This window comes from Trichomycterus rosablanca, chromosome 6, assembly GCF_030014385.1.
Source record: "Trichomycterus rosablanca isolate fTriRos1 chromosome 6, fTriRos1.hap1, whole genome shotgun sequence".
In the NCBI taxonomy this organism is placed as follows: domain Eukaryota; kingdom Metazoa; phylum Chordata; class Actinopteri; order Siluriformes; family Trichomycteridae; genus Trichomycterus; species Trichomycterus rosablanca.
This window is the reverse complement of record NC_085993.1, coordinates 37,738,816-37,765,772: the sequence shown is the minus strand read 5'-3', so window position 1 is coordinate 37,765,772 and position 26,957 is coordinate 37,738,816. Positions and strand designations below refer to the sequence as shown.

Below are 26,957 nucleotides of genomic sequence, written 5' to 3'. Positions count from 1 at the left end.
ACTTTGACCAGTGCTCATTAATCTTACTGCTAACACCCAGAAATGTCAGTTTGCCTTTCTAATAATCATTGTTTCTTTGAATGCTCATTTGTATGCCACTCCTGCATATGTCCACTATAGCCAAAAGTATGCAGACAGCCCTCCTAATTGTTAAGTTTAGACAATATAAATATATATATATATATATATATATATATTTATAAATATATAAATATATATATATTAGGGCTGTCAAAGTTAACGCGATAATAACGCATTAACGCGATCTCAATTTAACGCGATTAAAAAAAAGTGCCGTTAACGCAAATTCTATACAGGAAAAATGTACCTATACAGGCAGTGAGTGCCATGTAGAATTACATCACGAAGACCCGCATTGTTATGTTTTGTACTTAACCACGAAATACAAATGACACTAGTTATGTGGAGAACAAGTTTGTCTTTATTGCTTAATCTACAACTTGGAGCATCACACTTAAACATAACACGCCGTTACCCGCTGGTCACCTGATACACATATCAGCTCAGTGACGTACAGTGGTAACGTGATACGCAGATCACGTAAATGATATATATCTAGGGCTGTCGCGCTAACCGCAATTTTGAAATATCGCGGTATAGACCAGCCAACCGCAGGGCATGCCAAGCAACCGCAACACCGCGGTGTTCACGTTTTTTCTTTCTTTCTTCTATTTTTTTTTGTTTATATTGTTGCAGGGTCCATCTTGTTTTACGCTTACATTCGGGCGTAATAAATGTTAAATGAATTCATAATGAAAATGAGCTAGGAGCGTAATTTTCCCGCAACCTGTTCTCATGCGTTGCTGCTGAGTGTCAGGCTTTGTGTTTTAAAATGTAAACAATCGCAACAGGAATTATAGGCAAGTTTATTAATGATCAAATTGAGTTCACACTCAATAAATACTTGTAATTTAGACTATATTCAAACAGCCTTGGTGAACTAAAACACTTAATGACGGTTAATATGGCATTGCAGCCTGCAAATATTCTCTTTCTGGTCTTGCTGGAATGATTTAAATGTATTTTTTCGATGAATAAAAATGTATTGAAACGAATAATAACTTGAAATGTAGTATATATTGTTATGTTAATTATACCTACTAAATAGATAGTTTGTCGCATTGTAAAGTCGCATGCAGGTACAGTACACGTGTATTAGTGTAACGAGCCCCATCAGAGAGAGTTTTAGTACCGAGGGGAACATCGCTACCCCACTCAGATCCTCTCTAAACCACATCAGATGAACGTGTTGGTTCTTCTAGCGCGCATAATAACGCAGGTTTAAACTCTTACAGACTTTATTATATTTCTTTTTTACCATATTTTGATTAGATGTGTATTTACAATATTTAGCCTAAACACTTTTTTTTTTCGTTTCACAGTGCATATCTAGCCTAGGAGCTAAATTTAAACCTTTTTTTAATAGAGAAAAGACGCGCATCCCTGCTCTGTTCTGTATTTAACATTAAACTGTCTCATCTTTGTCATTATAAAGCAATAATATACCGAATCATAGCCTAACAATAAAGCTTGTTTATATAGCTCTAAAATGCAGATTAATTAAGTAATTTTCAAAAACAAAAAAAAATGGCGATATTACCGCGTACCGCGATATTGAGACAGGTTGAATATCGCAAGGGGAAATTCTTTCACCGCGACAGCCCTATATACAGTGTATCACAAAAGTGAGTACACCCCTCACATTTCTGCAGATATTTAAGTATATCTTTTCATGGGACAACACTGACAAAATGACACTTTGACACAATGAAAAGTAGTCTGTGTGCAGCTTATATAACAGTGTAAATTTATTCTTCCCTCAAAATAACTCAATATACAGCCATTAATGTCTAAACCACCGGCAACAAAAGTGAGTACACCCCTTAGTGAAAGTTCCTGAAGTGTCAATATTTTGTGTGGCCACCATTATTTCCCAGAACTGCCTTAACTCTCCTGGGCATGGAGTTTACCAGAGCTTCACAGGTTGCCACTGGAATGCTTTTCCACTCCTCCATGACGACATCACGGAGCTGGCGGATATTCGAGACTTTGCGCTCCTCCACCTTCCGCTTGAGGATGCCCCAAAGATGTTCTATTGGGTTTAGCTCTGGAGACATGCTTGGCCAGTCCATCACCTTTACCCTCAGCCTCTTCAATAAAGCAGTGGTCGTCTTAGAGGTGTGTTTGGGGTCATTATCATGCTGGAACACTGCCCTGCGACCCAGTTTCCGGAGGGAGGGGATCATGCTCTGCTTCAGTATTTCACAGTACATATTGGAGTTCATGTGTCCCTCAATGAAATGTAACTCCCCAACACCTGCTGCACTCATGCAGCCCCAGACCATGGCATTCCCACCACCATGCTTGACTGTAGGCATGACACACTTATCTTTGTACTCCTCACCTGATTGCCGCCACACATGCTTGAGACCATCTGAACCAAACAAATTAATCTTGGTCTCATCAGACCATAGGACATGGTTCCAGTAATCCATGTCCTTTGTTGACATGTCTTCAGCAAACTGTTTGCGGGCTTTCTTGTGTAGAGACTTCAGAAGAGGCTTCCTTCTGGGGTGACAGCCATGCAGACCAATTTGATGTAGTGTGCGGCGTATGGTCTGAGCACTGACAGGCTGACTCCCCACCTTTTCAATCTCTGCAGCAATGCTGACAGCACTCCTGCGCCTATCTTTCAAAGACAGCAGTTGGATGTGACGCTGAGCACGTGCACTCAGCTTCTTTGGACGACCAACGCGAGGTCTGTTCTGAGTGGACCCTGCTCTTTTAAAACGCTGGATGATCTTGGCCACTGTGCTGCAGCTTAGTTTCAGGTTGTTGGCAATCTTCTTGTAGCCTTGGCCATCTTCATGTAGCGCAACAATTCGTCTTTTAAGATCCTCAGAGAGTTCTTTGCCATGAGGTGCCATGTTGGAACTTTCAGTGACCAGTATGAGAGAGTGTGAGAGCTGTACTACTAAATTGAACACACCTGCTCCCTATGCACACCTGAGACCTAGTAACACTAACAAATCACATGACATTTTGGAGGGAAAATGACAAGCAGTGCTCAATTTGGACATTTAGGGGTGTAGTCTCTTAGGGGTGTACTCACTTTTGTTGCCGGTGGTTTAGACATTAATGGCTGTATATTGAGTTATTTTGAGGGAAGAATAAATTTACACTGTTATATAAGCTGCACACAGACTACTTTTCATTGTGTCAAAGTGTCATTTTGTCAGTGTTGTCCCATGAAAAGATATACTTAAATATCTGCAGAAATGTGAGGGGTGTACTCACTTTTGTGATACACTGTATATCACACGCATGATAATAATAATAAGCTTTTTTCTCTCTTAATTTTCCCTGACAAGTGAAGAACCAAAATATAGCAACCTTAACATTATGAGGAAGAATTTCAAAGATATTCCTTTGCAATACTTTATCATTTCAAGAATATGATACAGACTGACCAACACTATTAAGCCAAATCAGCATTGAAAATTGACTTTACTTTTAATATTCTTTTACAATGCTGGTGCTTCTTAAAACTGAATATTTCTTTTAAACAGAAGTGTTATTTAAATGCTATTAAATTGTTTTCCAACAAAATCCGCCCAATTTGGCGGATAACCGCCCAATCTGGCAACACTGGAACGCGTTATTATTATCGCGTTAACTTTGACAGCCCTAATAAAAACGTATTCTGATACCCAGTTAGCAGCGTAGGGTTTATATAGCAGCAGGTAGAATAAGGTGAGAATAAGGTGCAAAAACATGCAATATTGTGCAAAGATGCAAGTAATATAGTCACTAGTATGAGTTGTCAGAACCCAGGGAACAAGACTGTGTTGATTGTGAATTAGTTTTTGTGTATGTTAGTGTATGTACACCAATCAGCCATAACATTAAAACCACCTCCTTTAAAAAAAAAAAAAAGCGATTAATCACGATTAACTATATGAAATTCTGAGATTAATCGCGATGAAAAATTTTAATCGTTTGACAGCCCTAATATATATATATGAAGGATTGATTGGACATATATTATAATACATACCTAACTAATCCCATTCTTATTCATATGATTATTATTATTATACAGGGCAGTTGTAGTCTAGCGGTTAAGTTACTGGACTAAAAATCAAAGAGTCCAGGTTTAAGCCACTGTTGGGCCCTTGAGCAAGGCCCTTAACCCTCAATTGCTTGAACAGTATACTGTCACAGTACTGCAAGTCGTTTTGGACAAAAGCATCTGCTAAATGCCGTAAATGTAAATATTATTAATAATATTATGTATATCGTACTATGTACATAATACCATATATGTAAATAGCTATAGTTATAATTATATATTAATCATAGATATATCAGTTTATGGATGTTCTCTGTTGTTTGCACAATGCTACTATTTGCACTTCTGGTAGATGCTAACTGCATTTCATTGCCCTGTACCTGTACTAAGCAATATCAATAAAGTTGAATCTATCTATGTATCTATGTACCTATCTACTGTATGTACCTATCTATCTATCTATCTATCTATCTATCTATCTATCTATCTATCTATCTATCTATCTATCTATCTATCTATCTATCTATCTATCTATCTATCTATCTATCTCCTACCTACCTACCTACCTACCTACGTAATATTAAAGTAATATTCATCAGACACAATACACATTAGACAACATTCGTAGAGCTTCTGAAAACTGTTGTAAAAGTCTTTTATTTAATCACCTTTAGAGTTGCAGTCACATGAGTCTGAATTTCTGAGACGTACGCAAACCTTGATCCCTTTATGACCTTCTTAAGGCGACAAAGTTTTTCTCATATAAAACACATTTTAATGTTCTGTCTTTGCTCCATTCCTGTTTGACACCAACTTTTCAACAAACTGCGTTCAAATGTCTGTGCCCACCACATGCTATATGATGCTTCTAGACATGTCCCTCAATGTCTGTGCACATTCTCAAACTTGACATGTGTTCATTCGAGATACCTGACTATTCACCGAACTTTTCGCCCACACCTCGTATACGCATTTAACTTTGTAACAACAGTGGGTCGGGGGTATTCCTGTTTCAGCAGGACTAGGTCCATCTTTAGGATAAATTGTAATGCTGACTGCAAACCAGACCTCCTTGTTTAACAATGTCTAACCTCACAAGTGGTATTTTAGCTGAATAATCACAAAACTCCCAGTTCACACCTTAAATTTGTGCAGAATGCCTTTTCAAAAGAGTTGAGAGCCTCAAGAGCTGCAAGGCAAAGAGGAACTTCATATTTTTGCCAATGGTTTTAAAATACAGTATTATGTCCAGTCAGCTAATGCTCAGGTGTCTATTGAGCAATGACAGTACAATTGACCTTAATGAAAAGTGAAGCTAGTTTTAAAATAGAATTATCATAGCAGTTTACTCTCCGATACGCACCAATAAGGTAATCAAAGCAGGGCTTTATTTTTTGTTCAAAGCCCATTGCAAAGTCCTTTCAAAGTGTATGTAAACTTCTGACTTCGGATGTATTCAATACTGTCCATAATACTATCTATAATACCACCGGATTCTTAAAATGTGTCTGTGTAGGGGTCATGTATATGCAGTTCCTACAGTATTCATTGTAGCTTTATAATAACAGCCCTACCTAATTCACGGCTGTAAAAACTGAACATTTTGCCTTTACATAGCATTCAAGTGTCTTACGTTTACTGGTTAATTTGAACTATGCGGTCCAAGCAATCCTATGGCAATTCAGTTAGCAATCGGTTAGTCAAAATGTCCAAGATTTCAAAGTGTAAGGCAGCTAGACCACCGTAGCCCTGTGATGGATTGACATCCTGTTTAAGTTGTTACTGCATTGTGCCCATTGATTCTGGAGAAACCGGACAAAGCACGATCCTGACCACAGTAAAGTGATGGTAAAACATGAAACAAATTTGAACTATGTGGTCCAAGCAATCCTACGGCAATTCTAGGGCTGAAACGATTCCTCGAGTAACTCGAGTAAATCGATTACTAAAAATCATCGATTCAAATTTTTTGCATCGAGGAATCGTTGAATCCGCACAACCATATACAGCTCACGGTGTTTTACACGGATGACTTTCACTTTAGCGCAGCGTGTTTAACGCTGTGTGCAGGTGACGTGAAGAATCTGAGGGCTGCGTCCCAAATATCTTAAACATAAACAGAACTTAACAGGACTTGATCCGGGTTCTTTTTGCGGACAGTTTAATGAACACTACGTATTTGGACACGTTCGCCGCTCCTGCGAACTGAACGTATCAGTTTAGGACGCAGCCGAGATTTGATAGCGCGGACTGCAAAATATAGAGAGAAAATAGCGAACAGGAGGAGACTGGACAGAGAAAACCACAGAAAGTTTGAAATCATTTTAAGCTGATAAAACTAAAACTCAGTATAACATCCACACCATCAGAGCGTCGTGTTTACTTTACTCATGTTTACTGACTTTACTTCGTTTCAACCACCACAGGCTTTTATGAAGATTTAGGCAAACACACACATACACACACACACACACACACACCAGATCTACCTCATCTAGAGACACAATCCTGACAGATTTTTATCCCCCTACAAACACCACAAAACCGCCCAACAAAATATTAAAGCTTTATGTTCTGTGTGAGCTGTAGCTGAAAATTAGAGGCTTATGTTCATGTATTTTTGTTTATTATTATTTATGACTTGATGACCTGATGTTTCAGGTTGCCTGTTTACATTTTAAAAGTAAATTGATTTATTTTTGATTTATTTATTTTTGCATTTAAAAAATGTTAAACTGTCCTGTATGCAAGGAATACAAATGTACAGTTTGGTTTAAGAAACATGTCTTATTTAATCTAATATGTATTTGTTTTTGCTCTTTGTTAAAGCAAAAGTATTTCTTATCCGATTACTCGATTAATCGCTGGAATAATCGATAGAATACTCGATTACAAAAATAATCGATAGTTGCAGCCCTAGGCAATTCAGTTAGCAATCGGTTAGTGAAAATGTCCAAGATGTCGAAGTGTAAGGCAGCTAAACCACAACAGTAAATAAGTTTGAATGCGGGGGGGGGGGGTGTCAAAACACAGACGAGGCATTTTTTTTATATTTGAGACAGAGCCTCGCACCATCGCTGAATGTTCTAGGTTTACATTTAACCATTAAGGTAAACTGCGCTGTATATTGTAGCTTTCATTTATTCTATCATTCAATGTATGTAATGTAATTTTATGACTGCCGTGAAATTAAGCACATTCTCCTATGAAATTGCTAGGCCCCTATATATTACAGTTCCCTCGCTAGGCTGTATTTACAAGTCCCCCCTCTAGCAGGACGAAAATGTAACATTCCACCATCCGTCTCAGTGTCTTCACCACAGCAGAGGTCAAAAACTGGTCAGCACCATTTTCCCTGAAGTAGCTGTGTAGCTCAGTAAGGTGACACAGTCGGGACAAAAGGCAGAACTGCTGCTATTCTGGTTCTGGCTCCTATTGTATTTTGGACTCATGACAAAACGCCTGTGTGTGTTCGCACTGTTTTCTTATATACGCTGAAAGGAAACAAGTCCTCAACCACTGTTGCTTGTATTTAATATATTCCCAGTAAATACGTCCAAATTCAATTAAGAGACTTAATGTCACATGACTTTTTACTTATGACTAGAGATGGACCGATCGGGGTTTTTGGCACCGATTCCGATCTCCGATCTCCTTTCAGGGACATCGGCCGATGGCCGATAGCTGATTCCGATCGGGGGGGATTAGCAGTAAATAAACTTAAAAAGAGCCTCACAGTAAAGATAAACCGGAGCAGCGCGCGCGCGTGCGTGTGTGTGTGTGTGTGTGTGTGTTTGTACCTTTAGAAGAGACGCTTTGTTCACAGTATCGCTATAAGTGATTCATTGATTCATGAGTTGATTCGTTTTTATGTGAAGCGTAAGTTTCTCTTCTCAGTTATCTCTCCGTGTATACTGTTATTAATTAAATGTCGTGGTTTTAAATAAACACCAGCTACTACAGAACATTTTGTGTGACTCTCTTACATTAAAAAGCTTGATTAAAAAGCTTAATTAAACTGCTATTACCACAGATCTGTAACCAAGTTCAGCAGATGATCCTGAACTAACGAATTTGGTAATGAATAAACTTTTGCCTCGGATTGGCTCTGTAACGTCTTCTGTTCTCATCTACATCACAAGTAAGAACCGCTTACGATTTACCAAAGTGAACCAGGAGTTTATATAACGTGCTGATAGAATCGACTCAGACGTGACCGGGTTGAATTATCTTTTTAAAGTAAATATTACAATCAGCAAAATTACATCGTAAGAGCTTTCACGATGGTTTCTGTACGATTGTTGATGAATGGTGATGTGATGGTTGGTGCTTCGTAGCTCAAAGTCTGGATCAATCCACTGAGCTGTTAACTTAACATGGTCTTTATATATCACACGATCAGATCGGCTACTTTTAGGAAATATCGCCGATCGCCGATAGCATATTTTGATAAAAAATCGTCCGATACCGATTCGTAGCCGATCGATCGTCCCATCTCTACTTATGACTATAACTTACGATATCTATTAGCATAATGCAAACTGTAAAAAGGTATTTAGACGGCACAAAGATAACAAGAGTCTCTCTGATGGACTTGTTTTGAATGAGATGCAAATCGGCTCTATGTTGAAGACGTGGCCTTGTTAAAACATCCAGATTTAGTTTTAGAAGAGAAGCAGGACGTCACTGTGTTTAGCTAAATTAAAAACCATTTGTCTAACAGTCTAAAAACCTGTGTGGAAATTTCAGACATGTCTGCATCATAATATTTTTATAGAAGAGTTTTATGTGGGCTGTAAATACAGAGATGATTGCAGTACCCTTGTTTATGTAACTGCTGTTATGTTAGGTCAACCAGCAACAGCTATTGAGTCTGTTAGCTTCTCTCAAATCCTACTTAAGTATGAAAGCATGTTGTGTGATCCTATATTGTTAAAATGGTACACCTGTCTGAAGATAATCATTTGCGGTTCTATGAACGTTCCACTTTTGGATAATCCAACCTATTGTGCTTACAAGAATGTTTAAGGTCTTTGTGAAGACTGTGCAACTATTTTGTCCATGAGAACTAGGAATGTCCCGATCACGTTTTTTTGTTCCCGATACCGATCCCGATTGTTAATTTTGATCCCGATCCGATACCGATACTCAAACCGATACTTGTATTTTCTAGATATTGTCTAGATAAGAACTGGATAATACTGTTCACACAGTGCACACTTCAAGTACATTACAATTATTTACATTAATCCAATGTATATGTTTAACAACTAAATAGCTCTGCAGTGCTGAAGGGAAAAATGCTGCATTCAAGCTATTGCTTAATGTTTTTGTATTTTTACAAAATCAATCAAAATAAGTGAGATAATCAGTTTTACTTTAAACTTTACATTCGAAGAAAAAAATCTGTTTAATGCAGTGATGCACTAAAAATGAACAGAAATCTGTGTAGCAGCTTAACTTGAATATAAGAAAATAAGTTACTTAAAAGCATTACAGTAAAACCTGAATACCCAAATAAAATGGAAAGGCTCTTTTGTTATGAAGGAAAGCCAGTTCTTAAAGTGCTTGTATTGTGACAAGGGTTTTATGGACGTTTGTACACTGCGAGTGTGTTTTGACCCTTTAGGCCTTCCATAGAACATGAAATAGCGCACTTCACTCTAGCTCTCCGCTATTCGGTACTAACAGAGGAAGTTAATGAAGTGTTCTGCTCCCGACTATTCTGAAATATACTGTAGCGTCACCGCTAGGGGGCCGCCACGGGCTTTACCCAGAAGCCCTTGCGGCCATGCTGTCCGTACTTACCGTGGCCGTGTAGCCCAGTGTTGGGGCTGGGGTGGCTACGGTGAGGGCTGGATAGGCAGCCTTTATGTTTGTCTGTTGTATGAATGTCTGTGTGCATGAATGAGTGTCTGTCCTAATCCACTGAGTGAACTGCCAAGGGCAGCTCACTCGCAGCCCCGACGCTCGCCTTCCTACTCGCTGGCGCCACATTGGTGTCAGAAGTGGGATTGTGGCATTTGGGTGGCTCTGGTGGTACAGTGGGCCAATATGTCCGGTCTGTTTGAGTGCGCTAGCCCAGGTGGCTGTAGGGGCAGGGTGCCCGGTCCAGCAGTGGGTGGAAGAGCGGCTCGGCAGTGTAATGGGGTGCGGTCCGGACATGGAGCCACCCAGTGGACGCTGGTGAGTGGGTCACCGGGACGGTTGACCATTAGGGAGGGGGCAGTGTAGCGTCGCCACTGGGGGGGCCGGCACAGGCTTTACCCAGAAAGCCTTGCGGCAGTGGTGTCTAAGCTCACCGTAGCCGTGTATCCCGTTGTTGGGAGTGGGGTGGCTGCGGTGAGGGTTGGGTAAGTAGCTTATATGTTTGTCTGTTGTATGATTGTATGTGTGTATGAATGGGTGTCTGTTCCTAAACCACTGAATGAACTGCCAAAGGCAGCCCCGACACTCTCCTTCCTACTCGCCGGCGCCACATTGGTGTCAGAAGTGGGATTGTGGCATTTGGGTGGCTCTGGTGGTACAGTGGGCCAATATGTCCGGTCTGTTTGAGTGCGCTAGCCCAGGTGGCTGTAGGGGCAGGGTGCCCGGTCCAGCAGTGGGTGGAAGAGCGGCTCGGCAGTGTAATGGGGTGCGGTCTGGCCGAGGAGCCACCCAGTGGACGCTGGCGAGTTGGTCACCGGGTCGGTTGACCATTAGGGAGGGGGCAATGTAGCGTCACCGCTAGGGGTCCGCCACGGGCTTTACCCAGAAGCCCTTGCGGCCATGCTGTCCGTACTTACCGTGGCCGTGTAGCCCAGTGTTGGGGCTGGGGTGGCTACGGTGAGGGCTGGATAGGCAGCCTTTATGTTTGTCTGTTGTATGAATGTCTGTGTGTATGAATGAGTGTCTGTCCTAATCCACTGAGTGAACTGCCAAGGGCAGCTCACTCGCAGCCCCGACGCTCGCCTTCCTACTCGCCGGCGCCACAATACCGTGTTTTTATTTCTTTATTAAACGAGTGCATCACTAGGTTGTTTTGTAAACCGGAGTGATCCTTCACTCACACACCATATAAACAGTAAAATTCTACAGTAATGAACGCAGCTCTGCTACTACCGCATCATGAAGCGCTCACATTGAACTTGTTTTAATTTCCACTTGAAACTATTTCCACACAGCGGACATGCTGACGTAGAACAAAAGATCGGGATTAAGATCGGGTTTAGTAAAGCCGATTCCGATCAATTAAAAAATGCCTTGATCGGGACATCCCTACTAAGAACTGCAAGTGTTTTCACTTACAGAATGTCATTGCATTTGATGTTTTACCAGCTCTTTATCCTGGTCAGAGTAACACAGCGCTTTCCACCAAAAGAACCATGGTTCTTGAACCGGTTCTGTTCAGGTTTCTGCGAACCGTGGTGTTTTGTAGAGAACCGACCTGCGTTTCCACCAGTTTTTGGTAACCAAGCCTGCGTCATCAACGGTGGGCATTACTTAAAGAAAGTAAAGCGTATTATTATGATGGCGGAGCGTGTAGATTATGTGCGGGCATTTGTGCTGTTGTTACAGATGTTCGTTTTTATGCAAAAAGCATCACTCAGCTGTTGGTGATAAGATGTTGATGTGTTTGTCGCAGTTGTTGTTTTCTTTAGTTCACTGACGTGTGAAGCGTGTTGTGCTTCGCTCTCACCGCGACCCTCCAAATAGCCGATTTGCTCAGCGCTCGGCTTAAACGATAAAACATCACTAGTTCCATGACACGAACATCCATGTGTGAAATAAGCATCAAATCCAGTCTAAAAGCTCCACATGTAACTGTGTTTAGCTGTATTAACTTCTCGTGTGGTGTTTATGCAGCTCAGTGTTCTGAATTGGCAAAAAGCTTCACCTAAATAAAGCGTAATGTGGCTTAATGTACTAAAAGTATTACACAGAAACACTAAACTTCTCTCTGTTATTACTGGTTATAAGAGCTCTGTACTGCTGACATTTATTGGTCGTTGTTTTAGTACAACAAGCCACGTAACGCTTTATTTTTCATGTTAAGTGTTTATACTAGTGATCGACGGGCCGATTTTTGGCATTTTTTAGATAATCGGCATCGGCCGATATATGTGCGCACAAGGCCGATATTTAAACATTGCCTCCGTCAGCTCAGTGACTGTATACAGTCATTGGTCTGGCTGTTGTTAGAGCGCCCCGTGTGTCCATTTTGCCACTCTCCAGGCAGACATCAGTGAATGCACAAGAACGAGAATTTTTAGTGAGATTGGGACCATTTATGAGAAGAAAAGGAACAGGCTCACTAGAGAAAATGCAGAGAAACTTTGTTTCCTGCATTACAACTTGCTGCTTTTAGACTGGGATTACTAAAAAAGAGAGGCTGAGAAAACATTCAGTGAGGATATTGCCATTTTATTTCAAGACTGGAAACTGTTTCCTACAATTTGCTGCTCTTGACTTGGACAGGGTTTACAACCTTTTTTTTTCCCAAATATTTCACTTTAACTTTAACTTCATTATTTTTTATTCACAAATATTTTTGTTAATATTTTATTTATATTTTGATTACTTATCTAAATGCTCAAACACAATGCACACACAGTTTGGTGCTTAAATAATGGCTCCTTAAAAGAAGTTCTTCTATGTGCAACTGTCTTCACTAAGCATGTTTGTTCATTCTTAAAAACAAAAAGATACTGCTATCTGCTTGTGTATGTTAAGTGCACTGAAACCTTTGAAATAATTTGTATTTTATTTAAAGTTTTTATTTTTTTTATTACATTTTTTGAATGGCCAAAAGAGCAAACAAGAATATACAGTGATAAATAAATGTTTATGTTCTATATAATGTTATAATGTCTCATGTAAAAGCACCCAAACCTCTACACTCTGACACGCCCACAGGTGATGCCACGGTTCGCGCTGAGTATTCTGTGGTGCCAGATTAGAACGCTAGTTTGCTGTCTGGAACCTCTTTTTTTTTTTTTGGTGAAAACACACAGAACCAGTTCAAAATCAAGTTCGCGAACCGGAATGAAGCCGGATTCGCGTTGATGGAAAAGGGGTAACAGTGGTCTGGTTTTCCTGGAATCACTGGGTGCAAAGCAGTAACACACCCTGGACAGGACACCAATACCTCACCAAGCCTCTGCCATCCTCTTTAGACAAAGCAAATCAAGTCTGTATGTAGAATCCTGACCGACCGATAGCACCAGCTAGGGATTCAGACACTGGATCCCAGCATTAGTGGAATAGAGTATTTACCACTGCGTCCCCCAAGAGCCTTCATATGCAAAATTAATATCTAAAAATGTTTGTGTTTAAAAGGTTTAATAAGGTAACTAAAACTTTTTTTAACCATAGATACGTTCTTCATATCAGCAACAACAAACATACATCAACAACAAACAAAATGAAAATAAAAAGTAAATGAACACGTTCCCAACATTGTACGAACTGAAACTTACTGGCATCCTTCTTATATTTTGAATCATTGTATTCCTCCACTGTAGAGAAACAACAGAGACAATGGTTGGACAGTGGTCTGTAATGGACAGTGGTAGCCTAGTGGGTAGAGCTTTGGGCTATCAATTGAAAGGTTGACAGTTCAAATCCCAGCTCTGCCATGCAGCCACTGTTGGGCCCTCGAGCAAGGCCCTTAACCTTCTCTGCGGCGTCATATAATTTGACCCTGCGCTCTGACCCCAGCTTCCAAACAAGATGGGATATGCAAAGAAAGAGTTTTGTTGTACTTGTACCTGTATCTGTATATATGACAAATAAAGGCCTTCTATTCTATTATTTTCTATTCCATTCCATCTTAAAATGCTAAAGCTGCTGCATTAATACAAGACTGCTCGGGAAATCACATCACACCAGGAATGATGCTATAAAACATTACTAAACTGTGTACTTTCACCAGCGCTCACCTTAATAAAGCAATCCTTTAATGCCTTTTATCTAATCTTCATCTCCTGTGTCTGTAGCATTCACTCTCTCTAACACTAACCTTACTGCCTGTTGCCTCCTTCAGTGGTGTGGAAAAGTAATTACCCCCTTTCTGATTGCCTGTTTTTGAAGATTCATGAAAGGACACAAATGAAAACACAACACATTTTATGAAATACAGTCGAATCCGGTTAATTGGACCACCGGTTAATCGGACCAGCCGCTTATTCGGACCGAATCCTAAAGTACCGAAGCAAATCCTATTATGTACGTGTAATGTTATTCGCTTATTTGGACCAAAATTCCGTTTAATCGGACCAAAGAACGTGAGAGCAAATAAGAAAAAGAAGCCACAAGTCGCCACTTAGAGCGGATGCAAAGCGGGTCAGCGAGATATGGGAGGATTTCTGGGCTCCCCGGGAGAATTTATGCTTTTATCAAAGGTCAGGAAATCCGAAAAGTTGTGTTGACAAGAGCAAAACCAGCGGGAGGTGAACACGCCCACCACTTTCTTTCCCACAACGAAGCACCCAGTAGCCAGCAGCGTGGTTATTGGATCCATCTGCATCTTTAGTAAGAACTTTTTTTTTTATCATGCTTCGCATGCTGAGTACCTATACATTGTGTTGTAGATCGTTTCGAAAAACTTGTTTGCAAATGTATTTTTCAATGAACAAAGTTCGTAAGCAACAGTAGTTCTTGTTTGTACGTTCGCTATACGTGTACAGTATATCGCACAATAAAGGTTTAATAAACATTTAATATGTTACATAAATTATAGCACGTCCCGTCTTGTAACATAGGGCATGTTCGTGTAATCGGACCAGCCGGTTATTAGGACCAAAACGATCGCATCCCGATGTGGTCCGATGAACCGGATTCGACTGTATTACTTTCTTTAGTAGCTAGCATGGTGAGATCCAGGGTTCGAATCCCCAGCATTGATGACAAACGGTTCGTTTTTTGCATACAGACGTGATTGCCTATGTCTGTGTGAAGGGGTGGTCAAAGCCCTGTGATGGATTGGCGTCCTGTTCAAGTTGTGTTACTGCATTGTGCCCATTGATTCTGGAGAAACCGGACCAACCATGACCCAGGTAAAGTGATGGTAAAACATGAACCAAATTTAGCAAACAAATGTATCCACAGTGCATATTACCCCTATGAAAGAAATGGCAACTTGGTTACTCAAGCAACTACATTTTATTAGGATCTTCAAAAAGTTTCCACACTTTTATATTTTGGTTGGAAACTGTGATGGGGAGGAGTAGTAATTGGTCGTGTCTGAGAGACTAAGAGAGAGCTTATAGTCCGGATTTAGCGCCATCTGGTTTCCACCTTTTTGGACGCTCAAAGAAGCTTTAAGGGGAAGAAGATTTTCATGTGATGATCAAGTTGGTACGACGCTGGGAAAAAGGCATCGGAAAGTGACTATGGAAGGTTTTTTAAAGAACCCTCATACTATAAATCCTGTGAACAAATTTGCCTTCTTTTAAAAAGCCATTTAGAATATGCTAAACTTACACTAAACCTCACCTTACAAGTCAAGCAATCACTATAAAGTAACTAACAGAATTCCAAAAGACAAGGTTTTCAAAACATAGTAGTCTAGAGAGTCTAAGGCCCCAGGACTCCACACCCATTCATAGTATTGATGAACACATGGAACAGTGATGAATCTACCTAAGAGTGGCCGTTATGCAAAAGAATTCTCCAGGGGCTCAGCGACAGCTCATTCACGAAATTACAAAACACCCCGTGCCTCAGCTTAGCTGTATTTATGAGTCAGCAATATGAAAAAGACCAGTAAAAGAGTTATATTTGAAGGACTGGCGAAATGAACACTGGGAAGAATTCTTGTAATATTTTACAAGGATGATATTTGGGTTGGATAACTTTGTATCCTAATAAAATGTAGTTCTTGATTTATTTAAAAATAGAAAAATCATTCATTGTGACAATCATTTATAAAGACAAAGAGACATTTTAATCTTCCACAGCTCTTCAGTTGGGTTTACATCTAGTGACTGTGATGATTATAGCACAGGATTTATATAATTTATATAAATAAGTGAATGGAAACAATGCCATTCATATTAATAATGTTATCAGTCAGTTCAAGTTTGTAATAATATGCAGTGAGCCTAATTTCATTTTAATTTGAAGGGGAAAACAAAAAAGGCTAGCAAAATGTTCCATACAGTATAAAAGAGCCTTCAGATTCTCCACACCTGAAGGGTCAAACTATTAGGTTTGCAGCGTTCACTTAGTGTACACATCACATGGATGAATAGCACAGACATGAGCTAGTGAGTGCATGCCACTGCCTTACTACTGAAAAATGTAGTCAAACTAATTGCCTGTTTACTTGTAGCAACATTGCTGTCATACATTTCACAAGGGATCTTCAAAAGGTTTCTGCACTTATATTTTGGTTGGCAACGGTGAGGGTGGGAGGAGCAGCAATTGGTCACGTCTGAGCAGAGATGTTCACAAATCACAGAATACGAGTCAGAGTCAAATCACGAGTCTTTAGGCTAGAGTCCAAGTCAAGTTACGAGTCAATATAATATACACAAAACATATATTGGAAATGTAGCTTAGAAATAAATAAATAATATGTAAGTTCAGATAAAAAACAACAACAGATTAACAACTGTATTTAGCCATTTTACTTAGTGCCTTTACTTTCCTAGTCATTGTGCAAATGAATGTAATTTCCGTAACAAGAAGGTACAGTTAAAAGCTTAAACTGATACGTTTTATTTGTATTGCAAAACAAAAGCGCACGATAAATGCGCCAAAATCCAAAACACAGCAAAAAAAAATCATAACCACTGCTTACCTTAGCTTATGTTCTTCCAGGTGCTATTAAATGTATAATCGTGTGTTGTCTTATTAGGAATATAATACATTATTTTTTAAATGTGTGCTTAGAATTAAAAACCTCCAAACTTTTCCCGGTTGTGAAGTAAAACACGAACTCGTTAGAAAGCCAGTCAAGCGTTTTATTGACACACCATCTGTGACACAAACCGAATAAAATCAAAAACAGCATTTCTTCCTAAAAATTCAAATCAGAAGGTCTGACTGGTTCCGAAAGCGGTCTTTCAACCATTAGCGCCAATTCTGTAGGAGTGTTCCATTCACCCCAGTTGTTCCTGTGAAGTGCACTACGTAGGGTATTCCCCCATGTATGTGACATTCCAATCCAAAGGTAACAAAAATGTTCAAATGAAGTGACCTTCAAATATAATGGTCACTCGTAACTAATGTTAACACATGCTGACGCTAGGGACTCTTGTTGTTCACGAGTAATTTTTTTGCGAGTCATGAGTCGAGTCCGAGTCATTTGAAACGAGTCCGAGTCGAGTCTGAAGTCGCTGTGACTTATGAGCAACTTGGAGACTAACACACGCCCCAGCCAACACGTGTGCAGAAGCCGACTGCATCTTTTCCCCTGCACGAGGCGAGTTCATATGCGGATCAGCTTTGTGTTCGGAGAGCCACACCCTGATCAACGCATTATCCCTCGGCCCTGTGCAGGCGCCATCAATCAGCCAGCAGTGGTTGGAATTGCATCAGTTACGAGGCCCTCCTCGGCACTGAATGCCAATCGTTGTTCGTGCAGGTGCCTAGCCTGCTGGATGGCAGAGCTGAGTTTCGAAGCAACAAGTTCGCCCACCAGAGCGCCCTACATAAGCATATATTAGTGTTCGTAGCTGCTTTAAGTTTTGTTTAAGTTAAACTCCTTCCCTCCTTCTTCTTCCAGTAATGAATGGTTACATTAATACTCCATTCAAAGACTTTTAGTACTCTTGGTGCTAAAATAAAAAACAGGACCATTTATTGTGTAGCAACTTGTCAGTTAAAAAGCACTAGAGAAGTACGATTAGTCTTGGTTTTAGACAACCAGCAATCAATTAGCACAAACCTTGAAAAGCTAATCCTAGATAAGTGCTATTATTCTCAGTGACTTAACACAATCACAGTCATAGCTCATTGTCTAAGCGGGGGTACATATGGATCTGGTTGGACAGGTATTACCACCATTCACTTCGAATCATCAGACCTCTTGCTGATAGCATTAACGAGTATTCAGAGTCTTCTCTCTCAGCAGGGGGGAGCGCTCTCATCTCTTCTTTCACCTTTGCCATCTCCTCATTATCGCTCTAGTTACTTTCTGAGAATGAGGCATGGTTGCATCACATACTGTCATTCACAAAGAACATAGACTGAGGCCAAGGAAAAACGTAGACGCCAGGGTAGAAGGAGAGCCAGTTTTTGCTCGAAGTCCCTGAGATGACAAACGTCACATGAGGACACACACAATGTGTGGTTGCTGCCAATCCAACTGTTGCTCAAAAGGCTTTTACTGAATCAGGTTTGAAGCCAAGACCTTGAGCCACAAAGATGAAATTGCAATCTGTAGTCAGTATCGGATGATAAATAACACAACTGGGTTTGGCAACTTTAAACAAACATCATTGTGAGCATGGTGTCTGTGACTTAAAAATTAAAGCTATAGCTCTTTTTTTTTGTATTTTTTCTGTTCTACAGACCTACAGAGTCTTTATTTGCATTAGTATATTTTAAGTGATTCCTTTAATGGAAACCAAATGCCAAATATTCCTCATTTGTCTAAGCCTTGGTTTATGGGTGTAACTGATCAGCCATAACATTAAAACCACCTCCTTGTTTCTACACACATTGACCTTTTTATTAGCTTTACCATATAGAAGCACTTTGTAGTTCTACAATTACTGACTGTAGTCCATCTGTTTCTCTGCATGCTTTGTTAGCCCCCTTTCACCATGTTCTTCAATGGTCAGGACTCTCCCAGAACCACTACAGAGCAGGTATTATTTGGGTGATGGATCATTCTCAGCACTGCAGTGACACTGACATGGTGGTGGTGTGTTAGTGTGTGTTGTGCTGGTATGAGTGGATAAGACACAGCAATGCTGATGGAGGTTAAAACACCTCACTGTCACTGCTGGACTGAGAATAGTCCACCAACCAAAAATATCCAGCCTACAGCGCCCTGGAGTTTGCTCGCCAACCCTGTAGTGACGTCAACCAGGCGAGGTGAATAGCACCAGTGCCCTCTGCTGTTTAAAGTGAATATATTTTAAATGTCTTGTGGTGCATCGTTACATCCCTACAAGATCTGATGAAATTTTGTTTAAAAATTTTGAATATCAGGTTGATTCACATAAATGATCCTCCATCAGAACTTTTCACCAGACTATTAGCAGCAACAATAACAGCAGAATGAGAAGGTGGCTATTTAGATATTACCAGAGCAATTTTGTGATTTCCTTTTCCTTGTTATTTTGTTAAAAGTGTACTTAGTGATTGGACAAAGTGACTTTTACCCTTTTATAATATGGGCTGTAAAAAATTATATAAAAAAGTAGTTTTCTAGCTGGGTTTCATGGAATAGGTCAAGAAAAAAGACATTAGACCCATTTGGAGTTTGCTTATAGGCATGTTGGAGACTTTCTAGATGAATAAGGCTTAAATAAAACAGTTTGACCTTGCTGCAAAGCGCTACATTTGGCAGGTACACAACACAGATCATTGCCTAGATGAACAGCCCCAAATACAGAGCAATCCTATAACAAAATCTGTTAAACTATTCCTGGACTGGAGACTGGGGTGGATGTTCCAGCAGGACAAGAACCGTAAACATACTGCCAAATCTACAAAACTACACTGGGGCGGCACGGTGGCTAAGTGAGTAGCACTTTCGCCTCACAGCAAGAAGGTCCTGGGTTCGATCCTTTGTTTCCTTTTTATGTTTATGTTTATGTTTCCTTTATGTTTCCTCCGGGTGCTCCGGTTTCCTCCCACTGTCCGATGACAAGTGAAGATAAATTGGAGATACTAAATTATCCATGACTGTGTTTGATATGACCTTGTGTGAACTAATGAACCTTGTATAATGAGTAACTACCGTTCTTGTCATGAATGTAACCAAAGTGTACAACATGATGTTTAAATCATAATAAACAAACAAACAAAACTACACTGAAGTAAACCAAGTGTTAAAACCAATGACCAAATTAAAGCCCAGATTTCAATCCATGTGATAATCTGTGAAGAGACTTGTGAAAGTCACAGCAATCCGTGAAAAATGCTGTTTACAAAGTATCTCCATCCAATCTAAGAGCCTGAACAATCTTGCCACAAAAAATACACCAATAATTATCCCACATAGGTCGTATTATTTAGCTGAAGAGCTAATTGTTGATGTTAAATAAGGTGGAATGCTTTTTACTTGAGCTGCAATGTTAATCAGGCTAAAAAGTAGGAAAAACCTAAGGGTCAAACACAAGTTAACACTTCACTTTGATATTTCTGTTTTAACCCTTGACTGTTTTTCTACATAAATACACTAAAGCATTGGTTGTCAGTGCCAAACTGGATGTCACAGTCCTGTAGGAATATTTGGACATTCCTGTTTGGACATTGCTCATTTACAAACCTCTATTTACAAACCCTGGGCTAGATACTGTTTATAAAAGCATTCAGGTGTTACACAGCTGTTTCTACAAGACTTCTCCAGATGTATACAAGTGTGTATACAAGCAAATTTCCAATGAATACAAATAAAAAACTTGCTACATAATGATGACTGTTTTATCTTAATATGTACACCGATCAGCCATAACATTAAAACCACCTCCTTGTTTCTACAATCACTGTCCATGTTATCAGCTCCACTTACCATATAGAAGCACTTTGTAGTTCTACAAATACTGACTGTAGTCCATCTGTTTCTCTGCATGCTTTGTTAGCCCCCTTTCATGCTGTTCTTCAATGGTCAGGACTCTCCCAGGACCCCCACAGAGCAGGTATTATTTGAGTGGTGGATTATTTTCAGCACTGCAGTGACAATGACATGGTGGTGGTGTGTTAGTGTGTGTTGTGCTGGTATGAGTGGATAAGACACAGCAATGCTGATGGAGTTTTTAAACACCTCACTGTCACTGCTGGGCTGAGAATAGTCCACCAACCAAAAATATATCCAGCCAACAGCGCCCCGTAGGCAGCGTCCTGTGACCACTGATGAAGGTCTAGAAGATGACCAACTCAAACAGCAGCAATAGATGAGCGATCGTCTCTGACTTTATGTCTACAGGGTGGACCAACTAGGTAGGAGTGTCTAATAGAGTGGACAGTAAGTGGACACAGTATTTAAAAACTCCAGCAGCGCTGCTGTGTCTGATCCACTCATACTAGCACAACACACACTAACACACCACCACCATGTCATTGTCACTGCAGTGCTGAAAATCATCCACCACCTAAATAAAACCTGCTCTGTGGTGGTCCTGTGGGCCAAAAAAAGCAGGCTAAAAAAGTATGTAGAGAAACAGATGGACTACAGTCAGTAATTGTAGCATTACAAAGTGCTTCTATATGGTAAGTGGAGCTGATAAAATGGACAGTGAGTGTAGAAACAAGAAGGTGGAACGGGGTCTCACTGTATGGGGTACAAATACAAAAACAAGCTACAAAATGAGTTTGACAAGCTACAGTAGAAATATCTCAGATATGAACACTGTGATTATTATCCTACCAGGAATGAACTGGAACATTTTCAAACATTTGACGCAATAAGACCGAGCACTAATCCTTAAGAGGTTTACAAATGTCAAACATGATTAAAGTGCAGAACAATTTGGTTATTGGCTCTACACAGCTTTTAAGGCCTCAAGTGGTTCTACAGAATCCTACAGGGTTATTGATGATGCAAATTTAAAACTAGTTCCTCTCAGATCTTTAAAAGTTTAAACCTCAAAACACTTTACTGCCATATTTTATGTAAAAATTGAGGATTTTATCAGTTGAAATAAGAGGCTTGATGGAAATGTATAACCAACACTGAATAGCATTATGGAATAACTTAAGTTTGGGAGATAAGGGCACAGCTGAAACTCCTCTCAACTCCCAACTGAACACCAATATACAGTTAAGTCTTTAAGTTTACATACATCTTAGCCATATCACAATTACTAACATTGAATCCTAGTCCACATTCCATCTCTTAGGTTAGTTAGGATCATTGCTATATTTCAGTAATGTAAAATGTCCAAATAATTCTAGGACATTTATTTCATAACGTTCCCAGTGGCTCAGAAATGTACACACTTGGTAAGTATTTGGTAGCATTGAGTGTAAATTGTTTAACTTGGGTCAAACGTCAAGCTTCTCACAATAAGTTGCTTGAATTTTGGTCCATTCCTACTTACACACTTTCCTCACTCACACACACTTATTCAGTTCTGTCCATAAACTTTCTATAGGATTGAGGTCAGAGCTGTGTGATGACCACTCCATTACCTTCATTTTGTTGCCCTTATGCCATTTTGCCACAACTGTGGAAGTATGCTTGGGGTCATTGTCCATTTGGAAGACCCACTTGCTCCCAAGCTTTAACTTTCTGGCTGATGTCTTAAGACATGATGTTGCTTTAACATCTGCACATAATTTCGTCTTCATAAATCCATCTCTTTTGTGAACTGCACCTGTCCCTTCTAGAGCAAAGCACCCCACAATACGATGCCGCCATCCCCGTGCTTCTTGGATAGAATTGTGTTCTTTGGCTTGCGAACCTCGTCCTGTTTCTTCTAAACCTTACAATGGTCATCATGGCCAGACAGTTCCATTTTTGTTTCATAAGACCAGATGACATGTCTCTAAAAAGTAAAATCTTTCTCCCCATGTGCAGTTTTAAACTGTAACCTGGCTTTTTTATGGTGTGTTTTTCTTCCTTGCCAAACGGCCTTTCAGATCCTCTTGATATAGGACATGTCAACAGGACACTGTTGGTACAGATCCTTCTGCACCTGTTTCCACCAGCATCTTTACAATGTCGCTTGCTGTTGTTCTTGGACTGATTTGTATTTTTCTCACCATCATCTCAAGGAGAAAGAATGTGTCTCCTTCCTGATTGGCATGATGGCTACAATGTCCCATGGTGTTTAAACGGGCATATTATTGTTTGAACAGACGAATGTTTTACCTTCAGGCATTTGGAAATTGCTCCCAAGGATGTACCAGACTAGTGGAGGCCCACATTTCTTTTTCTGTTGTCTTGGCTGATTTCCCATGATGTCAAATAAAGAGCCAAGTAGGCCTTGAAGTTAGGACCTAAAATACTGCCAAGGTTACACAGCACATTATGTCAATTAGCCCTTTAGAGGCTTCTAAAGCCATCATATCATTTTCTGGAATTTTTCAAGCTATTTAAGAGCATAGTTAACTTAATTAAGTTAATTGTGCCTAGGTGCATTTTTTCACCCACTGGAATTGTGATATAGTGAAATATAAGTGAAATTATTTTGAAAGAATTGCTTATGTCACATACAGTACATAGTAGATATCCTAAACAGCTTGCTGAACCAATAATTGTCTAATGACATCAAGTGTGACTTTAATTGTATTTACACAGCATTTTCTTCTCTCCTCCTTGATGAATCTTCACACCCACATCCTCCCCATTTCCCCCACAGCTTTTAAAAATTTTTTATAAGTAAAACGGGGAAAGGGGGTTGGCTGCCCAGCTCAACGAGGAAGCCACTTTGACTATCTAGCTCAATATTCTCAGAGTTCTCCTCCCTCCCCTTAGAGTCTCATAATCACTCTTCATTTACTATAGCGGAAGATGTGGCCTGCTCTTCTAAACTTGAAAATATTGTTCCTCAAAGGTTATTTTAATGGTTTATGTTTTTAGACTTTAACTAAAAGCTATAATAAAGATATGGACACCTTCATTTAGTGGGACAAACTGACAACACTTTAGAATGCTAAAAGGAACGAAAGTTTTATGTGGAACCCTTTGCACCCACTTGAGGTACACCTCATTATAAGGGTTCTGTGCGGCCCCAAAGGGTCGTGTAGTGGGTTCCAACAATATTCTATTCTGTTGTAGGGATCTACATAGATCAATAAGGATGCTCTCAATGGGATATCCTGGGGAAACCTTTAGAAAGCAAGACCCAAAAATGACAATCCTAGAATCCCAAGAAAATGCTTTGGAAGCGTATGAAAGACAGAAGTTATTTGCTCTTTATAATGGTTTTCTAAAGAGGTTCCTCACTGGAATATGTTTCTCGCTGTATGTATGTGCGTAAAACTTTAAGGGATGCATCTAACCCTAACCCTAACCCTAACCTAATCACAGTAGCCCTAAAGGTTCTTTCAGTTTTAGCCCTTGAATAAATACTCCAACCAGGGTAAATTTGACATATTTATAGCATGGAGACTATTGGTACCTAACAAGAGAGCACAGACAGACAGGCTCACCACACACAACAAGCCGCAGTGTGAAATGACAGGAGTCCAGGACAAGGTCCCGTTTACTCACCCATCGCCCGGTTTGGGGGTCTCCAGAGATTCACTGCGGGTAAAAAGAGGTTCGGACTGCGCCTTTGTTTTGCCTCGATGTCCGTTACACCAGTATACGGTTACAGATGAGAAGGACTGGCATGCTTTCTGTTCTAGAGATACAGTGCAGGGCAGGAAGAGACAGGGCCTGGCTCAGATCCGCGGCGCTGGAAGCGGCAGGTTCCGATTCGGTTCACTGGCAGCCGCGCGTCAGATTCCTGCCCGGGTGAGAACGTGTACCGGAGCCGCACAAGCAGCGATGCTCCGTCTGACGGACCGGTGATGAAGACGCGGCCATCCCGACCTGCTCCTGCTGCAGTGAATGATGATGGTGGTGATGCAGGAAAGAAACGGAAAGCTACTCCTTTCTGAGCGATTTCCCCCGATCTTACTCCTCGTTATGTGCCGCACTTCGCGTGACTCCTATACAGACTAAAATGACGCCTTTCCGCAGTCAGAGCTCCGCTCCGCTCCCCCCGCACCCGCTCCCTTCTTTTCATTTAAGAACGCGAAGGAGGGAGAGGGAGCGCACGAGTCAGTGGCTCCTCCTCTCAGATCTGTCGCGTAAACACACGCGTGGGGGGGGGGGGGGCGTGTGCGCGTGCGAGGGAGGGGACCAAACCAAAATAAATCAGTAAACAAACCCGAGACCTGAGAGCCGGAGAGGTGAACAAGGTCAGGGGAAATAAAACCTCAGTGATCAGGACAGAAATCTTTGCATGTATATGCACAGTGGTGTAGAGGAAAGTTATCCAACACCTACTGTATATCAGCCCTGTGAAAAACACACTGACCACTGATTATTTAACTGACCGGTTCATTAGTTAATTTTAGTCAGAAGTGCAGAATATACACCCATCAGCCATAACATTAAAACCACCTCCTTGTTTCTACACACATTGTCCATTTTATCGCTTTACTTACCATATAGAAGCACTTTGTAGTTCCACAATTACTAGGGTGGCCACATTCATAGTCGGGTGATTCTTCAAATGGGGGAACTTTTACGTCCCTAGGTTATAAATTTGTGTTAAAAATACTTTATTACAAAACAAATATTTTAGGTATTAAAAAGATCATTCATTGCATCACTAAAAAAAATTACATACCAAAATAATTATGATTTCCATTTTTTATGATGATTTAAACACCAATATTTTGCTACTTTGGACTTGTCCCCAACCCAGACTTTAAAACTTCTCTGCTGTAATAAAAAGCTAAAAAATGATCAATTCATTATAAAAATCACAATATGAGTTTTATAATAACTTAAAAAGAAACAAAATGTAATTTTTTTTTTACATATTTGTACAACCTATGCATATTTTCGAGCAATATATTACTGTCCCCAGCATTATCGTCATTACCGCAACAGTGTATGGTTTCTGTAGGGAATCATTTGAAGGTAACACTTGTTTATGTTGTAACCATGGAAACAAAGACTCACAAGGAAGCACATGCCAGCCATGACAGAAGATTGACATTTTAATGTCTGGAAATGTGAGTAATTTAATCATGTATTCCTCCTGATCACAGAGTATATTTATTCAGCGTCATTACCATTTACATCAATATGGCAGTACTTTACCAAAAAAATTTATATGTATTTAAAGTGCATCTTGTACTAGCTGTTGACTAGCTTTAGCAAATCCATGGCCTAGCTAGCTTTTTTCTTAAAAAAAGTAAAAATTGTCATTACCGCAACACGTCATTACCAACACATAATGACATTTTGCTATGCCACTTCGCAAATAAATATGAAATATTAAAATTCTATATAAGCTCAATTGTAGCCATCATTAAGTCTTTGCTCTAAAGCATGTAAGCATTATCTTGACATAATTCAAACTAAATTATTACTAATTTTATTTTTCAAAAGTTAAGATGGTATAAAGAGCCCGCAATTGAAGAATCACCCAGTCAAAAAAGGAGGACATTACACCCCAAAAGGAGGACGTCATACCAGGAACAGGGGGACATGATACTGCAACACACAGAATGAAAGTTTTTGACCAATTTAAGCAAGAATTCTAAAACAAATGACTGTTTTACTCACCAAATGCTGTATCTACTTTTGATATTTAAGTCTGTTCCTCGCTGCCTCCAAAAGTTTACTATTGGCCACATCACGTCACATAATGTCTACATCGGCATAGTGTGCAGAAAGCATGAAATTCATCTTTCCTGCTCTTCGAAATGAGAGGATGTTGTGCTGACCACTCAGAACTGTACCTCGTTTTTCTTTTTGGCATTTTCCCAGCATTCCTGAGCATGAGCGCTGACTAATTGACTCAATTAGAGGTGTATGCAGAACAGAGCGAGCGGGCGAAATTCAACCACCCAATCACAGACTAGCATTTAGAGGGCGGACCTTCTGCGATTGGCCAGTGGTGGTGGGCGAGCCACGATAGGTAGCACTATTAAACCAATAAAATACAAAGCATTTGTTTTGACATGTACCTGAGCCAATGACAGGTAATACTGTTAAAAAATGTAACCAGTTCACTCCAAAAGGAGGATTTTAAAG

At 40.1% G+C, this 26,957-nt stretch overlaps 1 protein-coding gene across 1 annotated transcript in view; it reads right to left on the bottom strand.

The window, feature by feature from the left end:
• mgat3b (beta-1,4-mannosyl-glycoprotein 4-beta-N-acetylglucosaminyltransferase b) overlaps nucleotides 1–24,817 on the bottom strand; it is an 80,903-nt gene extending 56,086 nt beyond the window's left edge. The window contains exon 1 of the mRNA XM_062996916.1: nucleotides 24,411–24,817. The gene's annotated coding sequence lies outside the window, so the exon portion shown is untranslated. The remainder of the gene's footprint in view (nucleotides 1–24,410) is intronic.
• Between the last annotated feature and the right edge of the window lie 2,140 nt (nucleotides 24,818–26,957).